The sequence below is a fragment of the Glycine max genome, chromosome 15 (assembly GCF_000004515.6).
Source record: "Glycine max cultivar Williams 82 chromosome 15, Glycine_max_v4.0, whole genome shotgun sequence".
Lineage (NCBI taxonomy): Eukaryota > Viridiplantae > Streptophyta > Magnoliopsida > Fabales > Fabaceae > Glycine > Glycine max.
Genome location: NC_038251.2, coordinates 10,651,216 through 10,663,106, shown reverse-complemented (window position 1 = coordinate 10,663,106; position 11,891 = coordinate 10,651,216). Strand labels below are relative to the sequence as shown.

General features: G+C 36.5%; 2 pseudogenes; both read right to left on the bottom strand.

Annotated features, from left to right (window-relative positions):
- Window positions 1-68: 68 nt before the first annotated feature.
- LOC100798934 (wall-associated receptor kinase-like 10) lies at window positions 69-5,707 on the bottom strand (annotated as a pseudogene).
- Window positions 5,708-8,916: 3,209 nt separating this feature from the next.
- Window positions 8,917-11,024, bottom strand: LOC106796089 (wall-associated receptor kinase-like 22; annotated as a pseudogene).
- Window positions 11,025-11,891: the final 867 nt, after the last annotated feature.

The following is an 11,891-nucleotide window of genomic DNA, read 5'->3' as shown; positions in this document are numbered from 1 at the left end:
AATCCAACAATTATTTGATAAGAGGCATAATCTCCAAGGTTGATGCTTTGCTGTCTGAAGTTTGCCCTGAATTTAAAGTTGTAGAATGCGCACCCTCAAATTTGGCTATCTTCAATTCCAGCAAGCTCAAGTTCTTCATGGTGCTCTTGTGCATTAGATTGTTTTTCCAGTTTTTGGATACTTTCCAATTCTAATGTCACTTTCATGGTTGGTCGCTTTTTCCCATTCAATTGTAAGCATCTTCTTGCTAGATTGGAAACTACAATGATGTTTTCTTTCTCCCCTTCCTGAATGACTCTTTCATCAATGATATCAAACAAACGATTTTCCGCCATACAGAGAAGAAAATATGGAGCTAAACTTTTAAGTTCTTGTTCTTTAACAGAGGATATTGGCTTTTGCCCTGTTAAAAGTTCAACAAGAACCACTTCAAAGCTGTAGACATCACTCTTCCTTGAACTGCAGTAGTGAGATGAGTAGCTTCAATGGAAACCATTCTTGATGCACCATAGTCTGCTACTTTTGCCTTATACTTCTCATCCAATTATTATATATTTGTCGACTTCACATCTCTATGATAAATGGGCTGAGAAGCAGCTGAGTGTAAGAAAAATAGAGCTCCAGCAACTTCAGAAGCAATTCTCAAACGCATATCCCATGTCATTGGTAGCTCATTTTGTCCATGTAAATATTCATAAAGGCCATTAGGAATGAATTCATAAACGATCAAAGGGATTTCCGTCTCCAAACAACATCTTAACCACATTTCTATGGTTAATTTGTGAAAGAATGACAAATTCATTGATGAATTCTTCAACCTTCCCATTGACCTTAAATTTTTTCACTGCAACAATTTTCCCATCTACTAGCATCCCTTTGTAAACAGTACCTTGGCCTCCCTTCCCAAGTACCCTATTTATATTAAAGTGATCGGTGGCCTTCTGTAAGTCCTTTAGGCTAAACAGTTTAATTTTGTCAACATTAACTTCACCTGAAGAGAGTCTTTGTTTTAACAACAACCCTCCATTTTGTTTGAAGAATTTTTCCTTGCGTTTCGTTGCTATACTTTTCCTTATAACTTTATGCAACCACCACAAACCAAGGAGTAAAATGACGGTTCCGAGGCTTGAAGAAACTCCTGCACATTTACATCTTATAGTTAGGTTGGCACACGATTAGATATTAGAACACTTTACGTAAACACATCCACACCCAAGAGTACAAGGTGAAGATGAGAGTATAAGATGAACAAAATCTCAACAATGCAGTTTCTTTTACTGCAAAATCTCAATAATGTAGTTAAACTTGGTGGTTAAGAATAAAATTTTTAAAAACAAGCTTGACCATTCATATATGATTGTATGTTCAAGTAGTTTATCTCTTATGGTCTCACTTGGTATGTCTCTATATGTGTGTATGGAAGACCAATTAAAACTTGATGTCAAAATTTGTAAAATTAGCACATTTCATAACTTCTTACAAAATGTGTTTATTGATTTTTAATATTTTTATTAAAACTATTAAAAGGATCTAGTTAAATTGGTTGAATAGGATAAATGAATTATAATAAATTACTTAACACTTTTTTATTCCCACAGATAAAAAAAATATTTTTTTATTAAAACTCCATTTTGATATATATCGCACAACATAATTAATGCTATTGTTTTTTTTTTTTTTTACTTAAATAAGTTTTTGTTCTATAATAAATTAATGAGTTTTATTTTTTGGTCTCTAATATTTTTTTTAATTTGTCATATTATTATTTTCTTTTAATCCTTCTAATATATCTATTTTTTATTTTAGTTCTTATACAATTTTATTCATTTAGTATTAGTTTCTTTTTGAAAAATATTGGACAATAACTACTAACAAATGATGATCTTCATAATAATATGGAGGGACAAAAACAAATGATAGACTTTTCCTGTTATAAAAATAAGACACAAGATAAATATACTTTTCTTTATCATTTCATGCGTACCTATGGCCCACTTTAATCGAGTTTTGTTTCTTTCAGGAGAATCCTCCATAGCTGAAATGTCAAGAATCAAGTTCAAATAAATTTTATAACAGTAATTTATGTAGTACAAAACTGAAAAAAAATATAAAAGTAAAAAAATGATAATAGTTAAAAAAATCAAAACTAAAAAATAAAATATTAATTAGAATGTATTTACAATATAAACTATTTACACTACATATAATCCAAATACAAATTAATTATGGCAAGTATATTTATTTTTATAATAACCACTTTACATATTATTATATCCATCATTATTTTCTGTTAATTATATTTAAGATGAACTCTGTTAGTCATATCTAACATGGTTTTTTTATTGGTTGAATGTATAAAAATATTTATGCCATCAAAGTCCACAATTAACCGATAAAGGGTAAATTTGTTTTCCATTGTAAACTAAAATGGGAAGGAGCTCTACAAAAATGGCGTACTACATTGGTTATTTTCCACATTTAATGTCGATTATGTGGTGGTTATTTTCCACATTTAATGTCGATTATGTGGATCGTCATCGTATCACACGTCATAGAAAGGGTACGATGACAATTTACAATAATCGTCATAAAATGTGTGAACATTCTAAGAACGGTTCATTGCGAGGAGCGTCTTAGAATGTACCACATTCTAAGACGGTTGCGTTGCGAGAACTGTCTTAGAATGTAACACATTCTAAGATGGTCTTAAACACAACTGTCGTAGAATGTATTATATATCCATGTCAACCAAATCTTGACGGCACGACCAAACTTAGGGCACGAACTCAGTTGGTACCACAGTACGATCAGGACACAACGACGGGCCGACATGGGAGATACTATTGACGGAGTGTGATTGACGAAGGCGACGATATCGATCAATGAGGGCTTCGACTGTAGGGTCAGTTGTTAGTCACGACTAGCTAGCTACACGCAAGTGATGAAGGACCCATACTAAGTGAGTATATGAACGCTAACCTTGACGGTTCTCTGGATTGAACCACCTTTGTACACAACATGCAATTTACAAAATTGTCATTGCGTTTCTACCTACAAAGATAGTAAACCAAAAACATCGTCATTCTCTTCATGTTAATTATAGTAATGTCACCGCGACACATTCTAAGACGAGTGATGGTTGTTTGGTCAAGCAGGGCAAGAAGAGTAGTGCTGAGAATATAGAAATTGGAGCTCATAAACTGATGGGGACGCCAAGTGAAAAAATCCCCACTTATAATCGGGGGTTCTGTTGGGTTACTTCTTGGTCATGCTGGAGATTCAATTCGGTGTTCGAGTGTCCTTTCTTCTAAAATACACCGTAGGTCGTACCCCAAAGGTGGAAAATAATTCATATACCAATTTTGTAACTTATTAATGATATGTGATGACAAACCCTTTATTTTTCGTTTGCATGGTGAAATTTGACGAATCCTGTGGACCACCATCATACATGCACCATAATTTAGAGTTCTTAGATATATCTAAGGTGCAAAATCTTATTATCATGGATCCTCTTATCCAAACCATCTCCTCTTTCTCCTTCAACACCCCCTCCATCGTCCTTGCATGATAAGATTTTGCATTTGTTTCCCTCCATCTTCTCCTTCGACAATTAAATAATAATTGGTTTAAAAATCAGGTACGTAGAAGGATTGGTTGTGGGGATAACACTTTGTTTTGGCATGATAAATGGGTGGGAAATATTTGTTTGAAGCAACAGTTTCAAAGGCTTTGGTATTGTTATCTATCCAGAGATTATCATGGTCTTGGATAATTTCTAAACGAAACTTGTTTTGATATTTCTTTTGCCAATCGGTGTAATAGTCCTTTTCAATGACGTTAGCTACCTCATGATATAATTTTTGTTTTGATTATAGGTCACATTTTGTGTACAGATTATCATTAGATTAATTTAATTGAATGGTATGAAATGTAAGTCATATATATATATATATATATATATATATATATATATATATATATATATATATATATATATTGAAATGATACTTTTACACTTAATTGAGAGAATCACATTTAAGCAAAAAAATCATAAAAATTACTGTATTATTTTTTAAACTCGCATAATTTCTTAAATTATTTACATATTTTAATTTTAACTATTCATAATAAAATGTAATGATTACTATTTTTTTTTCATTTTTAGGTATAAAAACTGTTTCAATAAATGCATATAAAAATCAGAAATAAATTTGAACTAAATGATTAATCAATGCTGTAAAAAAAAGCTAAATGATTAAGCAAAATTAAATTTAACTCTGAGGGATGGTTGTATGTAAATAGGGGACATACCTAATTTACAGCCTTGGTCAAGGTAGGGATTTCCCTTGAAGCCATATTTGCATGTACATCTCCAACCCGATTTTGATTGTGCAGATGTAACATTAGTGTAACTGCAGTTGTAGTTGGCATATGAATCCGCATCTGTACGGAATTCGGGGAAGGAATTGTTGGGCATGTGAATCGGAATCTCCCATTGAAGCACCGCAGGAACATCTTTTACTTTCTTTAGGTTCCCAAGAGTAGGAACCCAGTAACTTGAATTGTATTCATCGTACACGTAATTGAACTGAAAATAATCTGCTTTAATCAGCCCATAACCGCACTCTGGTTTGATCTCACTTTTCACTTCTACAGTTCCAACTGAGACGTTGTATGCTTGAAGGTACGGTGGCAGTGAAGTCTCACAGCAGTACTTGCCGCGACAACTTGACACGTCCATCATATTGGCATTTTTTGGGTCGTCGTAACACACGGACACACAGGCAGTAAGTATCGTGTCGTTTGACAACAACAAGGCTGCGTTTTGGCAACCTACGGTCACAAATGAGTTGTAATCCTGGGAATACACGAAAGGACCACCTTCGAGATTTATGCCTGTACTAGTGTTGTCGCAACCAGGGTGAAAAATTGGATTCTTGATCCCGACCGTACCGTATTCAAGATCAATGTACATTACCTCTAGATTTATATACTTGAGGTAGGGTGCGATCAGTTTCTCACCTTGAGAACCATTTTTATTGTGTCTGCATTCTATTTCAAACGGCTCGCTTGCATAGCATTTGGGTTTGCGCATTCCGAAAGGGTAAGGAATGGAAACATTTCCACATTTCGAATCGCAACCGAATCGTGCTATAGTCTCTTTCTGATTTTGTGCAGATATTATAGCCTGATTCTGATATTGTGCACATGTTAATGGATACATCCGCCCTATCATCACAATGATGATATAAACAAGTTTCAGAACCATTTCTGGCTAGCTAGAGGAGTGATCCTAGTTTTGAAGAGGGTGTGTTTAATTTCCAGGTTAGACGTTAGAGGATGGATATTTATGCTCCCGCCTTATATTGCCAGCATCACTTGTCTATGTAATTTCTTGGCATTTTCTTCTACGAGAACTCAAAACTAGTTGTAGCTAGGGGAGACTTGTGTCAATTAACTTGTCCCACACGTTTCAATAATTCACACTATTACTATAGTTTAGTTTGATAGCTAGACAATAATTCTACTAATGATTGATGTAGACTTGGACAAGGTGGAGGAGACTAAAAGCAAAGACGCCTACAATGCTACATTAAATATTGAATGGAATGTCCTCATGGCCGTGTTCCAACAGTGTTGGAGATCTAGTGTAGGTAAGTGGAGGATAAATTTTATCTTACAAGCTGATTTTATGGAGTTAAATTTGATCGAAATTTAAATTTCAAGATACTATCAGAATATATATAAGTAATTATTATTAGGCTTATCAAGTCATTCATTATCTTATCGTTATCTTATCACTCGCAAATATTTAATACTGCCAATTCTACCGTCGAAATGTTCCTCAAACTTTGGGGCAGTAAGCCAGTTTCATTTTATGGCATGAGACCGACCATACATATCCTCATGCAGGATTGCTGAGTGTTGTGCTATGATTATCTATTCCGCGTGGAGAATCAATTAAGAAAAAAAGCAAAAGCCTTTACTTTGTCAATTATTGTTGCTTTCGGCTACAGCACGTGGCCCGCTATCCACCCAAGCCTTTACTTTGACAATTATTGTTGCTTTTGGCCTCCACCCTTACTAGTAAAGTTAATTAAAGTCAATATTACTTATTAGTCAATAAATTACTTTCTAGAAAAGCTAAATCAAATTGTCGACAAGAAAAATAGAAGTCACATGTCCTTAATTATAATCAATACACTAATATTTGGTTTGATAGTGAACAATTAATAAATAATAACAAAATAGTGGAAAAGAGAATCAAAAGCTATGGTATATTCAATAGCTTTTCGAAAAAGCTAAATCAAATAGTCGAGAAGAAAAGTATGAGTTTACGCACGAGTGTATTGTCGGCATAAAAAGTATCTCCAACTCACGAGTGTTAAAAAAATTAAATCGAACTGAATTATCGGAAAACTGCTGATACGAATAACGCTACTTTATTCTACCGCTATAGTTAAGGAACTAAGGAAAGCTAATTGAGGTAATTGTTCTCTTCTTTTCTTATTTCCTCTGTTCCTTATTTATAGATTTTCTTACAAAATATCCTATAGTTTGTTATAACAGAAGTGTGAATATTGCCACTAATCAGGTAATGATAATAAAACGTGCAAAATGCTTGTGTTGGTATCCGCTGAATTGCTATCATTACCCACCGTTTCAAAACAACCTTGTCCTCAAGGTTGGACAATAAAACAAGCGAAAACAGGGGTGAGTTTAAAAAACAGGAGGTATGTTAGGGAAGTTACTTTGTTTGTGAGCTGGTTTAGGCCCAACATTATTAATGTCTGAAGCAGTAAGCGAGTGTGTGACCCATGCCACGAAACTGAACGACCAAGGAAAGGAGTGGGTGTGTTACCCGCGCCGTAGAGCAATCAAGGGAGGTGTTAAAGACGGTAACAGAGATAATGGTGGAGGCGGTGGCTTCGGAGGTGGTGGTGGCCGTGGCGGCGGGCATGGCGGCGGGCGTTGGCGCCGAGGACGAACAAAGCAACGCTAAGTCTCAGAAGCACAAAGAACCCAAATCCAACGAGGATGAAGCTGATACGCAACCACGACGTTCCCGTGCAGGTTGATGTCGTTGTCGTGGGGGATCTTGCGGTAACAGCGGGTGTTGGTGCGGAGCGGCAAAGGCCACAGCTGGATGGACTGGAAGTGGCGGTTGATGTCGGCACGGTGGTGCTGCCACACGCTGACGGGGAAGTCGATGGTGCTGGAATCGATTCCAATAACAGGACTATCTCGTTGTCTAGCCATGGGAGGAGGTACGTGAGAGCAAGGCGGAGGAGCTGGCGGTGTCGATGGTGGTTGCGCTGAAGGAGGAAACGGTGGCAACGGCGGCGGTGGTGGCTGTACCGGAGAAGGTGACGGGGATCGTTGGCGGAAAATCATGATATCTAGTTTCCGGCTAAGGAAATCAAGTTTGAAGAGCATGGAAGCGTGGAGCGCATCTAAACGAAGGTGAGATGCATGGAGATCGGAATCCACTGCGGCGAGGTTGGCCATGGCTGCCTCGAGCCGGTCCAGGCTGGCGTTGAGAGGTTCAGCATCTGCCATTGAAGAATGGCAGAGAAGGGGGCAGGTCGGACCAATTGATACAAATAACGCTACTCTATTCTACTACTACAATTAAGGAACTAAGGAAAGCTAATTAAGGTAATTGTTCTCTTCTTTTCTTATTTCCTCTGTTCCTTATTTATAGATTTTCTTACAAAATATCCTATAGTTTGTTATAATAGAATTGTGAATATTGCCACTAATCAGGTAATGATAATAAAATGTGCAAAATGCTTGTGTTGATATCCGCTGAATTGCTATCAACTGCACTGAATTGAAATATAAAAAACTGGCCTATTTTTTTATGAAAACTGAACTGAACTTTTTTTTAAGTTTAGTTTTACAAAACTGAACTGTTACAATCCGTGGTTGGATTAATTGTTATAAAATTGATCTATTATACAATATCTATTAAACTTATAAAAAATTAATATCTTGATACTGAATCAAACAAGCACATAATAACTTGTTGCAAAACCAAATTAACAACAACAACAGAAAAAAAAACCAGTCCATGAATATATAACAGTTCAGTTCGGAGGACCAAAATAGTGCAGTTCGGTACAAACTTTTAGAATGCAACTCACTGAACCCAAAAAACCAGATATCATGAAACACAACTAGCACAATAGCCATTGATAGAATCATATGATACTTCCGGTCACACCATAACATAACAAATATCAAGACATCTAGCAGTTAACATGCATGATCACAAAACATGATACAATCACCACAATCATATGAAGGGATTATAATTGCACACAAATGATGCATCCTAACCCATGCTACACACAAATAGAGATTTGAAGCACAGTCATTGTCAGACTATTTTGTAGGTGAAAATAGTCTAAGTTCTTGTAATCAAATTAAAATAAAAAAGTTTACATGCCACACTATCAATTAAAATTAGAGCATTCACCCTTTAGTCCCTTTTTAATTCCCCAAAACCTTTTCCAGTTCTCTCGTACAAACTATATGCTTCAATAATCCATACAAAGAATAAGAATGTCTCGACAAAGATACATATAAATTGCAATAACATATCAAGCTGATTCTAGGTGGTATATAGTTTACCGGTGCTTGGTTTTGTAAATTTATTGTCTGAATGTTACACTGGTGCTGTGCAAAGGGGGATATCGAGCCATGTTGATATATATGTGGTGTAGGTAAACCATGATCTAATTACTGTAATTTTTGTTCAATCGGGTACTACTTGTACCTGTTTTTTGGCTTTATCAATAAAATGCACTTTTGTTGGCTTTAAAAAAAATACAAAGAAGAAAATAACAAGAAGGCAGTATTTGGTAAGAGAGCAAACACACGGATCCTCATGCACCATTGATGAGTCCTGTGCTCTGTTTTATTATAAATAACTCCTAACAATTACACTTACAGAGTTTAGGCTGTTACATGTCTTCAATTACCAAAAATGATTATCGATTCTGCATGAAGAACAAATTATGAAAATTCATCAATTATTATAATGTAACAATAGGTATAACCTCCGAGTCTGATGAGATTGTTTCACTGCTTAGAGTTGGCAACGAATTTGATGTGGAATATGCAACCCAAGGTTGGCAATCTTCTATTCTACCAAGTTCAATTTCTTCATGGTTTTGTTCTGCATTGGATTTAACCAATCTCTTGATCCTTTCTAACTCAAAAGTAACTTCTTTCATAGTTGGACGTTTCTTTCCATTCAACTCTAAGCATCTATTTGCAAGATTAGCAACTGCAATGATTTGCCCCTTCTCTGCTTCTTTCACAACTCTTTTTGTCAATAATGTCAAACAGATTATCCTCCTCCATACACTGAACAAAATATGAAGCCAAATTATTGGATTCCGCATTTCTCACTGAGGACATTGGTTGTTGGCCTGTTAAAAGTTCAGCAAGAACTACAAAACTTTAGACATCACTTTTTTCTGTAAATTGACTAGTGTGAAAATATTCGGGATCCAAGTATCCAAAGGTACCTTGAACGACTGTGGTGAGATGAGTATCTTCAATGGAAATCATTCGGGTTGCTCCAAAGTCTGCAATTTTAGCTCTATACTTTTCATCCAATAGAATATTTGTGGATTTGATGTCTCTGTGATAAATGGGTTGAGATGCAACTGAGTGCAAGTAAAACAGTGCTCCTGCAATTCCTGTTGCAATTCTCAAACGAATATCCCATGTCATTGGTAAGTCCTCGTTTTGATCATGTAAATATTGAAAAAGGTTACCATTAGGAATGAATTCATAACAAGCAAGGGTATTTCTGTCCCCAAACAACATCCTAACAGCTTGACCACATTTCTATTGTTAATTTGTGAAAGGATGATAAACTCATCCTAACATCCTAACAGTACCTTGGCCTCCCTTTCCTATAATTATGTTCAAGTTAAAGTGGTCAGTGGCTTTCTCTAAATCCTTTAAGCTGAACAAAGTAGCTTTGTCCACATTAACTTCACCAGATGACATTCTTTTTTTTAGCAACAAACCACCATTCTTTTTGAAGAATTTTTGTATGCGTTTCTTTATCACTCTCTTCCTTGCCACTTTATACAACAACCATAGACCAAGGAGGCAGATGATAGATCCCAAGGCCTGACGAAACTCCTACACATAATTTATCTGTTGACTACAAAAATTGATGTGAATGCACTTATATTAATCAGTAAATTTAAATTCATAAAGGCTCTAGTTTACAATACGGGGATTTGAGTAATATGCATAAGGTTATACTTCTAACTTCAGGGCAACTATTGTAAAAAAAAAAAAAAAAAGAATTCCAGGAAATTATAAAGAAAAATGTTTCTTGGACAACTTTGAGTTGTCTACAACTCGAGAGAGAAGAAAGAGGAGAGATATAAGTGTGTGGAGAATGGGCTCTGCATGAATTGTTCGAGCTTGTTGACTGTGTAGGCTATGTCTAGCCTTGTCATTGAAAAATACTGAAGGGCTCCTATGATGCTTCTATATTAAGTAGCGTCAACTGCACTTGTGCCATCATATTGAGTGAGTTGAGAAGAGGTGGACATTGGTGAATCAACAACCTTTGCATCTGCCATTTGTGTGTGGCCAAGCAAGTCATGAATATATTTGTGTTGACTAAGGAATAGTCCTTGAGTGGTAGGAATGGCTTCAACCCTAAGGAATAAATGAATGTATCCCAAGTCCTTAATGGAGAACACCGTAGCTAGTGTGGAAATGCACCTATGTATTGCTTGATCATTGTTACCTGTAATTAAAATATCATCAACATATACCAATGTGTTGAGTTTGGCATCACCTTTGAGATAGATAAACAGTGACGGGTCGGATTTGGAGTTGATGAACCCATAGGAGAGTAAGAAGGAATACAAGGTGTTAAACCAAGCTTGAGGAGCCTGTTTTAAACCATACAAGGATTTCTTTAGCCTGCAAACATGATAAGGATAGTCTGGATTGTGAAATCCTGGTGGTTGTTGCATGTAGACAGTTTTCAAAAGCTTACCATGCAAAAACACATTGTTGACATCAAGCTAACGAATGTGCCAACGGTGTTGAATGGCAAGTGTAAGAACTAACCAAACTGTTGGCGGTTTAATCACCAGGCTGAAAGTTTGATCATAGTCTAGTCCAGGGCGATGATGAAAGCCTTTTTGCGATTAGACGTGCCTTGCACCTATCAATGGAGCCATCTGAGTGCCGCTTCACTCTGAACATCCACTTACACCCAATGAGATTAGAGGCTTTATTTTTGGGAACTAGATCCCATGTCCCTTGCTGGATTAGTGCATTGAATTTTGAGGCCATGGCGGCATGCACGCCACTCCAGGGAAGCCATTGCTTGTGAGACAATGTAGGTTCATGTGATGGTGGTATGGGATGTTTTGTGACCAGCAAGAATTTTTTGTTGGGTTTATGTATGTCGTTCATGGACCGTGCAACAGGTCTTGAAGGCACCGAGGTTGATGTTGATGTGTAGTCGACTGGTGGTGGCATTGGTAAAGGGTTGGGAGAGGTGGTGTTACTTGGTGGATGGTGTGGTTCGGGTGTTGGTTGATTAGATGTTTGGGTAGTACTGGGTGATTGATGTGTTATGGATGTATGTTGATTTGGTGTGTGGGAGTTATTAGAATTTAGAGGTGGGGTTACGGTTGAATTGTGTGACGTTGAAGTGGAGTGATTTGAAAGAGTTATGTTTGGGCTGATTTGGAGGGATATTGGAGAGTGATGTGGGGATGCGATTTGGGGATTGGGTGCCATTGAATTTGGTGAGGCGGTTTCGGCCAAGGGAGGTATGATATTGGGGAGTGGAAGCCACGAATTGTGTGGTGATGGTTGAGGGTTGGATT